Here is a 16,393-nt window from a genome sequence, read left to right as displayed (position 1 = left end):
ATGATACCACAGCTTTTTTATCCACTCCTCTACTGATGGGTACTTGGGCTGTTAGGCTTTTTTCTCCCTTAAATGATATGTTGCTCTTGCTAGTCTCCAAAGACTGCGTTTGCTTTATTCATTCCCAGCCCCACACAATGCTTAGCACTTGACAGGATTCACCAGGGAGGGCAAGGTCCCAGCCTCACTTTTCTTCTCTGCAAAAATCCTTCACTATGATGTTAACAGTAAAAAAAGGTCAGGGGACCAGGTGGCCCCAGTAAGATAACCTTAGAACTAACTGATCTTAAGAAGAGGCATCTATGCCCTGTCTGGTTTGGCTCAGTGGATAGAGCATTGGCCCAAAGACTAAAAGGGTCCCGGGTTCGATTCCGGTCAAGGGTACATAACTCGGTTGCAGGCTTGATCCCCAGCCCTGGTTGGGGTGCATATAGGAGGCAACCGATCCATGTGTCTCTCTCAGATTTTTCACATCGACGTTTCTCTCGATATTTTTTGCTCTCCCCCACCCCTCCCTCTCTCCCTCTCTCTTCCATTCTCTAAAAAAAAAATCAATGGAAAAATATCCTTGGGTGAGGATTTAAAAAAAAGATTAGGCATCTAAATCACTGAAACAGACCAGAGAGCCTGGCAATAGACTCACTCACAAATGGTCGACTGATTTTTGACAAAGGTAATTTGGTGGGGAAAGAATAGTCTCTTCAACAAATGATGTTGGAAAATCTGGGTATCCATAGGGAAAGAAAGAAATTTTGACTCACACCTCACACCATACACAAAAATTAACTTGAAATGAATCACAGACCTAAATGTAAAAGCTAAAACTATATATATAATTTCCACAAGAAAAAAATAGGAGAAAACCTTTGTGAACAGGAAATACCCAAAGATCCTTAGAACACAAAAAAGTATAAACAATAAAAGAAGAAAACTGGTAAATTAGATTCCATCACATTTATGTTGTTAACAGTAAGAAGGAGGGAGTGTATAGGGAAAATCTTGCTATTAGCTGAATTAGCACACACACAGGGTCTAGAGCAGGGGTCCTCAAACTTTTTAAACAGGGGCCAGTTCACTGTCCTCAGACCGTTGGAGGGCCGGACTATAGTTTTAAAAACAAAAACTATGAACAAATTCCCATGCACACTGCACATATCTTACTTTGAAGTAAAAAAACAAAACGGCAAAAACACCTGCATGTGGCCCGCGGGCCGTAGTTTGAGGACGCCTGGTCTAGAGGATGGGAAAGGTGTCTACCTTTGTCCTCAAGCTGCCTATTGGGCTTATCAAGGAGTGCTGCTCTCTTCTCTCCTTTCCCCTTCTCTCCTTTCCTCGTCACTTGTCACTTAACCCCTCACTATGCCTCTTGTCGAGGATCTTCCTCAGCCTCTGGCTCAGGCTGAGTCATTCAGGTCTATCTGGTTTACCCTTTGGTAGAGATTGGGGGTAGGGAGTGGTAGTGAAGTAGGTGGTTAAGCAAGGAGAAGGAGATGAAAAAGAGAAGGAATGCAGCCTTCCTGGTCCCACCTCAGTGGGGAACATATAAACACACCAACTTCTCAGTGCAGGACACTGAGAAATGGATTTGGTTTTCCCTCTGCTTTTGCAAATGCCTCCTTCTACTGTCCTTAGTAGGAGCCAAATTTCTTAGTACCACACCCACACGATGGGGAATGCATTCAAACTTCTGCTTGTTCCAAATCTGTCTTCCCCGCAGTGGTTCTCAACCAGGGAAAGCAGCGCCCTCTGGAGGCATATGGAAATGTGTGCTGGCATTATAGGCATCCTGCTTGGGAACTTACTGGTTCCAGGCCAGGGATGTTGAACAGCCTGCAATGAGCAGGACAGACCCACAGAGTGAGGAACTGTCTGGCTTAAACTGTCAATAGTGCCTTCATTGAAAACACTGTGGATTCTGGGAGGCAGAGAGTGAGGCCTGTGACGTTCACAAGTATGTCCCCAACACCTAGCACAGGGCCTGGTACAGAGTGGGAGCTCCCTCAATACGTGGAGAGTGAAATAATGCATGTGTGAACGCAGTATTCTGTGGCACCAGCTCACAGAACTCAAGTGCCTGCTACAAGCATACTTTGAAAACCAGGGTGTTAACGCATCAGTCAGAAACAGACTCAAAATCTGAAGCAAAAATATCCTCCCTGGCTAGACGTGAAATCTTCTTTAGGTGTGGGGAAAAGATTTTCTTCTCTATCCCTGAGAAGCTATTGAATCCTGCCTCATCTCCCACTTAGGGATCTAAGTGGGGCTGAAGAATATAGTCAGAGTAAAAAAAAAACAAAACAAAACACAGAAATGCTCAGATATCACAAAGCAGCCAAAACCTTATGCACTTTAATCTTCCCTAATGACAGTGACCATGAATGAACATGGCAGGGCAAAATTTGCCAGAGCAGTTACATGGGCTTTCGAGAGGAAGTGAAGGGAGCTCTCAAGCCCATCTTACCAGGAGAGGAGCAGGCAAGTGACTAAGAGCTGAGCTCTAGATCAGAGGTCACGGGTTCAAACCACAGCTGTGACACCTAGTAGACTAGATACCTAGACTTTGGGGAAGTTGCCAAACTTCTCCATGCCTCGGTTTCTTCGTCTATAAAAATGAGGAGGATGATACTCACCCTATAGGGTAATGTAAAGATTAAATGAGATGATGCAACTAAAGCACAAAGCATGGAACCTGGTACTTAATAAACACTTACCATTATTAATTATTTGACAAGCAACTCCAGACAAACGGCCAGTAATAAAGCTACTGACCACTTGGGGAACAAGAATAGACACTCAGACATTTAACCCAAGGACACAAGCAGACAAACAGAACATCATGTTCTTCAGAGACACAAATAAAGTCATTTTATTCTGCCTCTAAGTTATTTTGTTCCCTGGTTGAACAACACAGTGTTATGACTCACATTAAATTATAATTGTGTTTTATATTCTTCTGCTGATAAATATTTCATTTTTAGGCCTCTTTTGAAGGGGGGGAAAAAAGGTCTTCCTAGCCAACTTATTCCTCACTCAAACTTGACAAATTCATTTTTATTCCCCCACTCTCATCATCCCAGGCCACTGCTGGCATTTTGCTGTACCAAGGATTAGATTTGTGTTTTATTCCAATAACTGAACATCGATAATCATGAAAATACTTGGCATCTGTTTTCTGTTGAAATGGGAAAGCTTCAGAGCAATATTTACAAAACCCACTTCCCCAATCACTGCTCTCAGATTTAATTAAGTAACAGTAAAATATGACATTCCAAATCAGAGTTACAAGCTGTTCTTGGGCTGTGGCAGGCCAATCCTTTATATTTTCAAATTTATGAGTATGCTACTTGAGAAACATCACTTACCCAGCTGATCCAACAAATGCTCTCTCCTCTCAATCACATGCAATACAGTTTGGGTTTTCCTGACTCAAATCCCAGTCAAAGCTTTCTTACACACGTTTTGGAGACTGGGGGTGATATGGGGAGTATTTCAATATTGGTAGTGTATAAACTGGGGCACATTCGTGAGTTAATCACTTATTTAGTAAAGATAGTCTGGCATAAATAAATCAGAGCAGGAGTAGGAGCAAAGAATTATTTTTTATAAAACTCACGTCCCCATTCAGAAAGCTGAGAAAATTTTCCCTAGGAGAGCATGTGGGCAGACAACAAATTTCACACATCCAATTACACAGCCACAGTATGCTATTTGAAGCAAACCCACCATTAAATATTACTAGGTGAAGTAATATTTACACAAATAAAAGGCAAATCACAATAGAGTCAAGAATTTAGCACTAGAAAGAATTTAATACAATCTTCCTTCTGTTCCCTTTACAGATCGCGAAGCTAAACAGAGTGGAGGCCAGAGGCCATAAATCCACATGCACAGTCCTCTGTGGGAGGCAGAGCCAGGACCAGGTCTTCTGAGCCTCACAGCTCTTTCTTAAGAAGGGAAGTCATGTCTCTGGCCTGCTTAGGTACCCTTTCTAACTTTCTCAGAATGTTTCCAGTGCTGTCTAATATAGTAGTTACTAGCCACATGTGGCTATTTTTAATTAATTTAAATTAAATTAAATTTAGCCCTGGCCAGGTGGCTCAGTTGGTTGTAGTGTCATCCCTTACACCAAAAGGCTGCAGGTTTGATCCCCAGTCGGGGCATGTAGAGGATGCTATCAATTGATGTTTCTTTCTCACATCAGTGGTTTTCTCTCTCTCTCCTTCCCTCTCTCTCTAAAATCAATAAAAGCATATCCTTGGATGAGGATTTTAAATAATTTAATTTGACTTAATTTAAAATTCAATCCCACCGGGGTGGTTCAATGGTTGAGCGTCTACCTATAAACCAGGAGGTCATGGTTTGATTCCTGTCAGGGCACATGCCCAGCTTGTGGGCTTGATCCCAAGTGAGGGGAGTGCAGAAAGCACCCAATCAATGATTTTCTCTCATCATCGATGTTTCTATCCCTCTCCTTTTCCCTACCTCTCTGAAAGCAATAAAAATATCTTAAAAAATATTTTTAATAAAACAAAATTTAAAATTCAGTCCCTTCATCACACAGCCAATTTCAAGAGCCCAACACGTGTCTAGTGGCTACTGAATCACACAGCACAGATACATGAACATTTCCATAATAGAAAGTTCTACTGGACAGTACTGGACCCAGTGCTGGGAAGCTTCCTTGTCTGGGCCCAAGAGGAGCACGGGGCGGGGGGGGGGGTAGGGGGGGGAAGAAGAACAAGAGAAACGGGGCTAACACCCTCTTTCAGGCCCTCCCCAGACCCAGCCTCCAAAAGTCTATAGGACATTCAGCTTGTTCTGATGCCTCTTGGGATCCCAAGAGAAGTCTGAAAGTCCCTCTCTATAAAATATCAACTAATGTCTGTATGGCTCTTTATAGTTCCAAAGTAATGTCATGGGGTCTCCTTTGATCCACATAACAAGTGGTAAAACAAAGATCCCCATTTTACAACTGAGAAAAGTGAGATTCAAAGAAGTAAGGTTTGCCAAAGATATGCAGAGAAACCAAGATTCCAATGAAAAATTCGGACTTTAAAAGTTGCCTTTCTTAACACCACCTCTTCTTCCTTCTTCTCTGAAGATATACACATATGTCTCAGGCCTTCTTAAGGACACCGGCTGAGTCTTGCTCATCTGTGTAGCCCAGGTGATATCTAGCAGTACTATCCTCAATCAAATGGTCCTTAAAAGCCTGGTTCTCACATCCCACTCTCTTCTCTAGTGGGGAGGCTGAGAAGACAAATCAAGTTCAAAGGAAACAAGACAAATATTTGGAATTGCACTTCTGAATGCTCAACTCCAGAAATATAGGAATTTTGTACAAATTCACTTCAGAGGACTGAAGTCCTTATTCTGACACAGGTGGTTATATATCATGATTGAGAAGGGCTTTTAAAGGCAGACAAGAGGCATTTGTCTTCATATGGCCATATTCTTAAGTTTCTAGTGGGTTTCTAACACACGTACACAGGATTCTATGGATACTCACAGTATCCCAAGAACATAATTTAAATCTCACCACAAGTGAATGTAACCACTTAATTCTAACCATAACTCTATGAAATTAGTACTATAATTAGTCCCTCACAGTTGAAGAAATTTAGGTTCTGAGAGTTTTAAGTAAATCCTCCATCACCACAGTTCACAGGTGACGGTGTTGGGATATTTGAATATAAGTCTGTCTGATTCCAAACTCCTGACCATGCTAGTATTCTGACTCTCAACAAAATCTAAAATAGCCATTGTGGATTTATGTGAATTTGTTATGAAAAATAAGGACCTAGGGCGGAAAAAAAAAAAGCCTTCAAAACAGTTGTGAGTAAGCTTCAATGTGGGCATATGTATCATATTTTGAACATATTCCTTTTCTGCTCCCAGCATTTCTATTATCAACATTCATTTTTTAAGAAAGGCTGCCCTTTGTCTTTAGCAGAAGAACCCAGAGCCCTTTAGAGTCACAAAGATCAAAATAAACATTAAGCATTTAGGAATAAAACAACCAATAGTTCTGAGCCCTCTTCTTAGAAGAGTACATATTCTTGACAAGTTATTTTTCTAGATGAAATTGCTTCTTGACCCTTAAGAATCTAGGACTCACTTTCCAGTCAGCGCCAAGCCATGAGTATCTCTCGGGACAACTGGCACAAGCGCAGCAAGACCTAGGGCAAGAGAAAGCCCTACCACAAGAAGTGAATATATGAGTTGGGACGCCCGGCTGCAACACTAAGATTGGACCCCACCGCATACCCACAGTCTGAGTGTGGGGAGGCAACAGGAAGTACCGAGCCTTGCCGAAACCGGTTTGGCTCAGTGGATAGAGCATCGGCCTGCGGACTGAAGGGTCCCAGGTTCGATTCTGGTCAAGGGCATGTGCATTGGTTGCGGGCACATCCCCAGTAGGGAGTGTGTAGGAGGCAGCTGGTCGATGTTTCTCTCTCATCGATGTTTCTGGCTCTCTATCCCTCTCCCTTCCTCTCTGTAAAAAATCAATAAAATATATTTTTTAAAAAAAGAAGTACCGAGCCTTGAAGCTAGACGTGGGCAACTTCTCTTGGGGCTCAGAGTGCTGTAAGTGCAAAACAAGGATTATTGATGTTATCTACAATGCATCCAACAATGAACTGGTCCGCAGCAAGACCCCTGTAAAGAGCTGCATTGTGCTCATTGACAGCACACCGTACTGACAGTGGTCCAGTCCCGCTGTGCACTGCCCCTGGGCTGCAAGAAGGGGGCCAAGCTGACTCCTGAGGAGGAAGAGATTTTAAGCAAAAAAAAAAATCAAAGAAAATTCTGAAGAAATACGATGAAAGGAAAAAGAATGCCAAAATCAGCAGTCTTCTCAAGGAGCAGTTCCAACAGGGCAAGTTTCTTGCATGCTTGCTTCAAGACCAGGCCAGTGTGGCCGAGCAGATAGCTATGTGCTCGAGGGCAAGGAGCTGGAGTTCTATCTGAGGAAAATCAAGGCTCAGAAATCCCCTTCCCTCCTACCTTAGCTCATGTAATAAAGGTGTTTATTATAAAAAAAAAAAAATCTAGGACTCTTTAAAAAAATTTTATTATGGAAACTCTCAAATATTCATTAAAGAGAGAAAAGTATAATACATCCTTATGAACCATTTTCAACAGGTATCGGCTCACGGTCAATCTTGTTTCATCTAATCCCCCTACATTCACTTTGTTTGCTGGTATTTTAAAGTAAACCTCACATATCTATCACTTCCCCTGTGAATACTTCAACAATGCGTCTTTAACAGATAAGGTCACCTTTTTAAACGTAATGGCAATGCCATATCACACTTAACAAAATTACAGTAATCTCTTAACATCATCTGAAACCAAATCATACTCAAATTTCTCCAACTGTCCCAAATGTCCTTTTTCAGTTGGTTTATTCCCAACAGAATCCAACAAGATTCATACATTGCATTTGGTTCTTATGTATTTTAAGTCTCTTATTCTAGCACCACTCACAAAAATGAACACAAAACGAATTAAAACTTAAAGACCCAAAGCTGTAAAACTCCTAGGGGGAAAAAAAATGTAAGGAAAAGGCTCCTAGACATTGGTCCTGGCAACAATTTTTTGCACATGACACCAAAAGTACAAGCAACAGAAGCAAAAACAAGTGGGACTACACCGAACTAAACAGATTCTGCAAAGCAAAAGAAATAATCAACAAAGTGAAAGGCAATGTATAGAATTGGAAAAAATATTTGCAGACCGTATGTCTGATAAGAGGTTAGTATCCAAAATATATAGTTGTAGGAATTCCTACAACTCAAGAACAATAAAACCCGGTTTTTAAAAGTGGGCAGAAGAACTGAATAAACATTTCTCCAAAGAAGACATACAAATGGCCAACATCACGAACCATCAGAGAAATACAAATCAAAATCACAATGAAATATCATCTCACACCTGTTAAAATGGCTGTCATCAAAAAGCCAAGAGATAACAAGTGTTGGCAAGGATGTGGAGAAAAGGGAACCCTTATGCACTGTTGGAATATTGGGAAATAGGTCTAAAGCTCTATGCAGAATGCCTCACTTTCTGAGTTCTCTACCCTGCAGAGTTGTGTAGAAGGCAAATGTCCTGAGAATTTCATAATGGTTTTGCTCTAGAGTTAAGATATTGCTGTCATATTCAATATTACAATACTAGTGACCTGGTGCACGAAATCGTGCAGCCCCACCCACTCACCTGCCGCCCCGCCTTGACACCCTAACCTCTCCACCCAGAGCGTGAGCACGACTGGCCCCGCCCCCGACCCCTTTGGCCTTCTCTGGCCTCTTCAAGCCCCGCCCTCGGTCCCACAAGCTGCCTCAGGCTGGTCCCGCCTCCTCTAGGCACCTCCCCACTTCTGCCCGTCTCTCTGGAGCAACACGGCAGCTCCGCCCCGTCATGGTGCTGGAGGAGAGTGTGGAAGCCTCCAGTCTGCTGCGGAGTTCCCAGCGCCACTTCCTGGCGGCAAGCACGCTGTGCTCCTTCCTCTGGCATGTGGGCGGCAGGTGTGCTGAGTGCGAGCGGTGGGTGGCGAAGGACTGGTGAGGGGGGCACTACGGGCTCTCACCCCCACCCTTCCCACCACGGGATGGTTCCACCTCCTCCAGGCGCCTCCCCGCTTCCACCCTGTCTCCAGAGCAACGTGGTGGCTCTGCCCGGCCAAGCATGCAGCCTCCTGCTGAATGGTTGTTACGGCATGAGGGCATCATGACCATTAGCATATTAGCCCTTTATTATATAGGATGTCCTATCAACACTACCTCGAAATAACATATCACCAATAGGAATCATTCTCAAAAACTTCAGTACAAAAGCCATCTCAGGGAAGTGCTCTCGGGTTCCTATTACAAGTGGCAACAACAAATAAAAGAACACACACACACACACACACACACACAGAAATCACCAGGAGGAAAGTGTGCTTGCTCTAGAGCAGTGATGGCGAACCTATGACACGCGTGTCAGCACTGACATGCGTAGCCATTTCTGATGACATGCGGCCGCATGCCGAGGATGAAACATTTGCGAAATAATGTTTTTTCCTCAAAGTGACACACTACCCAAGTTATGCTCAGTTTTTTGGCGAAGTTTGACACACCAAGCTCAAAAGGTTGCCCATCACTGCTCTAGAGAGAAAACTCTGATCTAGAGAGATTTCACTCTGATCACAGAGGGAATGGGAAAAGTAGGTGAGACTGGAAACATTACCTAAACCAGATCATGATATGACAATGGAAAGAAATGCAGACAGCCCTGTACTGTTGTTCAATGGTTAGAGTGTTGGCCCACACACCGAAGGGTCTTGGGTTCGATTTCTGGTCAAGGATATGTATCTGGGTTGCAGGTTTGATCCCCTGCCAAGTTGGGATGCTTGCAGAAGGCAACCAATCATGTGTCTTTCACATTGATGTTTCTCTCTCCCACCCAAACTCCCTCCCTTTCACATTCTCTAAAAATCAATGGAAAAAAATACCCGCAGGTGAGGATTAACAAAATAAAAAAAGAAATGCAGATAGCCGGGCAATGGGACTTGCTTATTCTATGAAAAGGCAGGATGTACAGGGAGCTAGGGAGCGATGAGTTTCTAGGGCCTAGCAGCCAGGCCCTTCCCTTTTCCTCATTCCAAGCTCCTTACCCTTTAATCCCCCATTCCCTGTGCTGGGGCCCAGCCCAAATAGACCACCCCAAATGATTTGGTGCATTCTACTAAGTTGTAGGCAGTGTTCCAATACTCTGATTTGGATGCACTCATAAAGAACAATATTGAGTGGGCCTTTACTTGGTGCCAGTTAATTTTCTAAAAGCTTTACATATATTATCTCAACGAATCCTCACAGCAAACCTATGTGATAAGTACTGATATTATCTGTCATTAACAGATTTGGAACCTGAGCTCAAAAAATTTTAAGTAACTAAACGTGGGTTGAATTAGTTTAACCATAACTATTCTTCACCCAGCAGCCAGAGAGAGCTTTATAAAATCTAGGTTCCTTGCTGTGGCTCCCAAGGCCCCTGCCCACCTTTCTCCTCTCACCTCATTCCACTCTACCCCTTGCTCCCAATGCTCCGGCTCCACAGTATTTTCTCTTTCCCAAACTCCCTTCCTAGAAGGACCTAAAAAGGTAGACAGGTCTCATACTGCCAAGGTCTTGAGTGTGCATATTATTCTACAGGGATTAAGAACACCTGGAATATTCAGGGAGTAAGACCTGAACAATGGTGTGCGCTGGTGTTTCCCTGGCAGCATTGAGGTTTGTCTGGAGGAAGGCCAGAAAGGAGCAGGGAGAGAAGCTTTGAGAGGGACTTCGTGAGCTTCAATTTAGCCTCGGTACTCTTGATGGATATGATATACCGCTGTTAGTAGAGGTGGCACCCTACAGCAGTGAGGTGAGGATAGGAAGCTGAGACCAAGATGGGGTGGAAATTTTAAAAGAAAATGACACAAAACGACAAAAACCCAGGCCAAATTGCCTTTCCAGTCACAGCATCTTTTATTGCACACAAAGTCACCTCCTACTGATTATTTAGAGCTTAGGACTGAGATAATAAGGATTCAGTGGTAAACAAAACAGTCAAGTAGTCCAACAATCTCATTTTAAAAATAAGAGTTGAAATCCAGACTGAGCACCCTGTCAGAAGTCATACAGCTAGGTAACAACTTACAGACAGCCCAGACCCATTTTTGCAGGTCCCAACAGTTCTTGAGATGGCTATCAAGGTAATGTGATTATAAAGAAGAGGGTTGGGGGTGTCTGAGCTCTTGATCCCTGCTGCCAGGGCACAATTCCAACCATCCATAATGGCACAGGCAGGTGTCATTTCTTTCCTAATCCACCTGGCATATGGTTATTCACTCCTCCGCAAAATGACATACCCCTGGAGGCTCTTTGAACTCCAGGAGTCCTCAACTACAGCTGCTCTGTCACACGAGTCACAACAGTATTGCTTTAGTGTACATCTTATATTACAGGTGCTTTCAACTGACAAAACATTAGAGGTGGGAAAGGTGATCATCAGTGGGCAATTGACTTGATGATTCTTTGCAGTTCCTTCTGCGCAGCAGTGGTGTGCCATGGGAGGCTGGAGTCGGCTGCCTACTAAGGCACCTCTTCCCAACCACACCTTCAGTGACAGAAGCTTGGTAGCTTGAAGTCTGGCGCAGAAGGAATATTTACAACACAGAAAATGGCAAATGCACCCTGGCCTGCGTGGTTCATTTGGTTGGGCGTCATCCTGTGAATCAAAGGGTTGCTGGTTGATTTCAGGTCATGGCACTTGCCAGGGTTGCAGGCTTGATCCCCGGTGGGGAATATGCAGGAGGCAGCTGATTGATGTACTACTCTCACATAGATGTCTTTCTCTCTCCCTTCCTCTCTAAAAATCAATTTTTAAAAAATGGCAAATGCTACAAATTAGTGCCTTTGTTTTTGAGAGCCATTCATTAAACATTGACTGGCATATCACTGGTGAACACAGTGTATCTGAGATTTTGGTCCTCAGAGAGCAGAAAGAGAGCCTTGCTCTTAATTCTTTGTAGAATAAACAGCATTACATCCTGCACAAATAGGCATTTACTGCTCTCTGAAAATAATATTCTGCGTGTCCTACAGTGCTTCAAGTTTTCAGTTTCCGTTTTCTAGAAAAAGCATTATCATTGTCTCAATGGGCCCTGAATCTCATCCATTTCTGCATCCTCAAAGATTTCACTCCAAAAATTAATCCCTCACTCTTTCCTGACATTCTTTCATAATATGGCCATTTCCAAGTGGCACTCACCATTTTCTGTTGATTTTCTAAGACCTTCTCTCAATCCTACACTGTCCTTCCCTTCAGAGCCAAATCTTTTCAAATGTGCTTATATCCTCCAGCTCCACTCGAGCTCCCACCCACTCCTTACAACACCAAAGGGCTCTAAGGTCACAGAAGATAGAGGCCAATCAACTGCCACTTCAGCTCTGATGCAGTGACACTCCTTCCTCTGTAACCCCCCTGGTAATCTGTGGCACCATTCACTATGGTCTGCATTCTACCTCTATGTCTGCTCCTTCTCTGTACATGGGGCTCCCTCGCCTATCCTAATATACTAATGTAAATGCCTAGAAGCCCCACCCAACTGTCAATTATAGATACTTCTGGGAAATCGTGATACTGGGATATAAAGGATACCTTTTGCTCTATAAATCTTATAAATTGTTTGACTGTTCCATAAAAATGTAGTACTTATATAATTTTAAAAATCAAGTGACCCAAAAGCTTCATTCTCCTCTACAAAACTCTGACAAGCCACTAACGACACTGGCCAAGGGCTGTGAGCTCTGATCTGCATGCTGCTGTCTCCTAAGTCTGTTCCAATTCAGGGGGCTCTAATAAGCTCCACCCCTGAGTACTCAAAAGAATAAAAGCCATCTCCACCCAGGTCATCCACACACCTCAAATTCAGCACTTCACACCACACCTCTCTTGTACCCGCTCCCATCAGGGCAGGGCAGGACATCAGCAGCAGGAAAGCACAAATCAAATGCCTGAAACCTCCTAGACTTTTCTTACACTCCATACCTTGTCAATCATGCTGATTTTATATTCCAACTAGTGGCCCGGTGCACAGATTTGTGCACATTGAAAGGAAATTAATTAGAAGAAATATTTTTTAAAATATATTTTATTGATTTTTTACAGAGAGGAAGGGAGAGGGACAGGAGAGTTAGAAACATCGATGAGAGAGAAACATCGATCAGCTGCCTCCTGCGCACCCCCTACTGGGGATGTGCCCACAATCAAGGTACATGCCCTTGACTGGAATCAAACCTGGGACCTTTCAGTCCGCAGGCCGACGCTCTATCCACTGAGCCAAACCGGTTTCGGCAGAAGAAATATTTTAAGATCACTATTCGCCCTTTCTCTTTAATAGAAGTGTCAACCAAATTCACAATTGACAATGACAGAGTGAACACACATGTGCAATTGGCGCCAGCCAAGAGCTTTATATGTATCACGCATGCACGAGTCAAATTAGCCTTTTATATATATATATATATATATATATATATATATATATATATATATATAATAGACTTGCTTAATTAGACCTGCTTTCTGATTTAGCTAAACTTTTTCCAGCCCAGTGAAGCAACCCAACCTCTCTTTCAGGTAACTGTCAGCAACAGAGCAGTAAATATCAACACAAAGCAGATTATTATTGTAGATCACACAGGGAGAACAAAGGGTAAGATATTTAACTGCAGCAGTGTTTGACTATATTCTGCGCAGTGAGAAAACCTGAAGTCATTTTCAAGGGCCACCATTTCTTCTTTTCAGTCAGGTCAAGTTTCTAAGCTTTCTAAATCTCTGTTTCCAGCTAATGAAAAGAAAATAGGATTCCACCGAGTCTCCTATCTACCTACTCCAGGATTTCTGTGAGGATCAAATGAGATGAGGCACAGGAAAATGCTTCACAGACATTTGGTTACACTGTTTCCACCTGGCTATAAAGCATGTTCCTGGGCTGAAGAAACTGCAAGGAGGCTAGTCGTGCTAAGGAGAGAAAGCAGGGCTTTGCTACGTGACGTCATTACCCAAACAGAGGGAAGCACACTTAGCCTATTAGCCCCTTATATATATATATATAGACTAGAGGCCAGTGCATGAATTCGTGCACGGGTGGCATCCGGCCAGCCCAGCCCCAATTGGAGCGGATCAGGGCCAGGCCTGTTGGAAGGAGAAGATGGTGGGAGGTTGGCCAGCCAGCCCACCCCAATCGGAGCCCAATCAGGGCCGGGCTGGCTGGGGGAGGGGCCGTGGGTGATTGGCTGGTGGGCCCCACCCCCAATTGGGGTGGGGGGGCCAAATGGGGACAGGGCTGGCCGTGGGGAGGGACTGTAGGTGGTCTCGCCCTCAAATGGGGTGGGGGAGTTGATTGGGGTCAGCAGCCGGGAGAGGGGCCATGGGAGGTTGGCTGGCCAGCCCCATCCCGATTGGTGTGGGGGGGCCAATCAGGGGAAGAGCTAGCTGGGGAGAGGGGCCGCAGGCCGATCAGTGTGGTGGGGGCTGATCAGGGGTGAGGCCAGCCGTGGAGAGGGGCTGTGAGCAGTGGGCCGGCTGGCCCCAACCCCAAATGGGGTGGGGAGGCTGATTGGGGGCCAGCAGCCTTGGAGAGGGGCCATGGGTGGTTGGCTGGCCAGCCCTGCCCCTGATGGGAGTGTGGGGGCTGATCGTGGGCAGAGCTGGCTGGGGGGAGGGGCCGCGGGCCTATCGGGGTGGTGGGGGTCCATCGGGGGTGGGGTTGGTCAGCCAACCTCCTGAAGCCCCTCCCCCCTGGCCGGCCCCGCCCCCTATTGGGGTAGGGGGGAGTCAGGGACAGGGCCTGCTGTGGGAGGTTGGCCAGCTGGCCTCATCCCTTGATTGGGGTGGGAGAGGCTGATCAGGGGTGGGGTGGCTGCGGGGAGGGGCCGCGGGAGTTTGGCCAGCCAGCCCCACCCCAATTGGGCTGGTTCACTGGCCACAGTGGGCATCATAGCAACTGGTCATTCTGGTCATTACAGCATACAGTTGCTGGCAATATATATATATAGATTCACCTTAACTAGTCACTGCTCTTGATCCCCAAGACACTTCTTTTAATTCATGCCCTCATTTTTCACCTAAATTAGGGTAAAATCTAATTGGTCTCCGTGGGTGTAATCTCCAAACTGTCAGGAGCAAAAATAGAATATTGGGGACTAGCTATGGTTATGGGAAATATTAATCATGCTCTATTAACCATGATTGCCTTGCACTGGTTAAAGAAAGGACATTCTAACTTCGCAGGCAGTTGTACGTCCCCGGGGCCCTGGGAGTCAACCTTGGACCTAGGAGTCAACCTTGGAATGTGGTCCATTCTCATACAAGAAGTGCCTATTATGATGGAAAGATTAACAACTTTGTTGCCCAAGCAATGGAATCCCACCCCAGCCCACATTGCCTATTCCCCATGTGATCTTTGTCCTACCCTATAAAAGCAGCTGGCTTATGGGGGGGCTGCAGAGCAGGTTTCTGTGGATGACCTGCTGCTCTCCCATACTGCCGTCATTATTGGAATAAATGCTCATATATAATTCAACCCTGTCTCTGCTGAATTGGCTCAAGTAGTGACAGGCAGCAGAGACCCATTGAATGTCCTGTTACAAAACTACAACCAGAAAATCTTACTAAAAATACAAATTGAAACATATCCCTCTCCTAAGCCCCCTCTACAAATCCAAATCACCGTATTAAAATCTGCAACTGGTCACCACAGCATTGAAGAAAAAATTCCAAAATTAAAAGCCATTTCTGATCTTCCTCCACCAACAGTTCTCATATTCCAGTCATGCCTAACGACTTGATGTTCCCCCGAATGTATTCCATTTTCACTTCATTTGTCAAAGGTCACCTGTGCTAAGTAGCTTTCTTGGCTTGGCTCTTTCTTCCTGAGGGCTGGGCATGGATGCCCTGTTTTCTCTGACACCTACCTAATCATGTCACTTGCTACACTACTGTAATAGTCAACTTGTCAGTACTACAAGCTTCTAAGGACAAAATGTCTCATTTCTGTACCGGTACTGCCTGACATGGAGGGAGGGCGAAGGGAAAACACGACTGAATATTTGTAAACTTCCGTCTTGAAAGCGACCTCAGAATTAATTCTGCTTCTTCCTCCAACCCTTCATCAAATATCTGTTATTCTGTGTAACCGTTGTAGGTGGCAGAACAGCACCAGGTGTCTGACCGGAAGGGGTCAGACCTATCCTGGGTTCAGCAACCCCGGTACTTGGGTTCTGGCTAGGAAAGAATTCAGAGCCAAGACCCAAATGATAAAAGAACATTTATTGGTAAGTTAGAGGTAAAAGAAGCAATTCCTAAAAGAAATGGACTTAGGAAACAAATTATAGAGGTAAAGGAAGGGCCCTTGGAGGGAAGGCGTGAGCGAACGGGGTCCTACATCCTAAGGGTTTTAAGGGTGGAAATTTTAGGGGAGGTTCCAGGGAAAGATCTCAATGGAATATTCAGCAATTTTCCAGGTGTGTCCTTTCAGGGTTGTGGTCTCCATTGATTGAATGGCTGGCACCAGGGCAGGGGGTCATTATTCAATGCAGTGGTCCTGAGGTCAGCCATGGGGTCACTGGTCTGATTTTGCTGCTTTTCTGGACCTGGAATATTGCTGAGGCCTAGATATTATCTCTAGGGAGGAAAGATCAGGGGGTCCAAACCTCATGATCAGAGATATGCTAGGGGAAGGAAAGTACCCCTGGGGGTGAGGTCCCACCCTACAAGTGTCCGTTGCCAGGCACTTGGGGCTTTCCATCCTGGTGATCTTCTGTACCTGGCCCATCATCCTTGCTCTGCTCATGTCTGT

Source organism: Eptesicus fuscus, chromosome 21 (genome assembly GCF_027574615.1).
Source record: "Eptesicus fuscus isolate TK198812 chromosome 21, DD_ASM_mEF_20220401, whole genome shotgun sequence".
In the NCBI taxonomy this organism is placed as follows: Eukaryota; Metazoa; Chordata; class Mammalia; order Chiroptera; family Vespertilionidae; genus Eptesicus; species Eptesicus fuscus.
The sequence above is the reverse complement of the archived record's forward strand: the minus strand, read 5'-3'. Positions refer to the sequence as shown.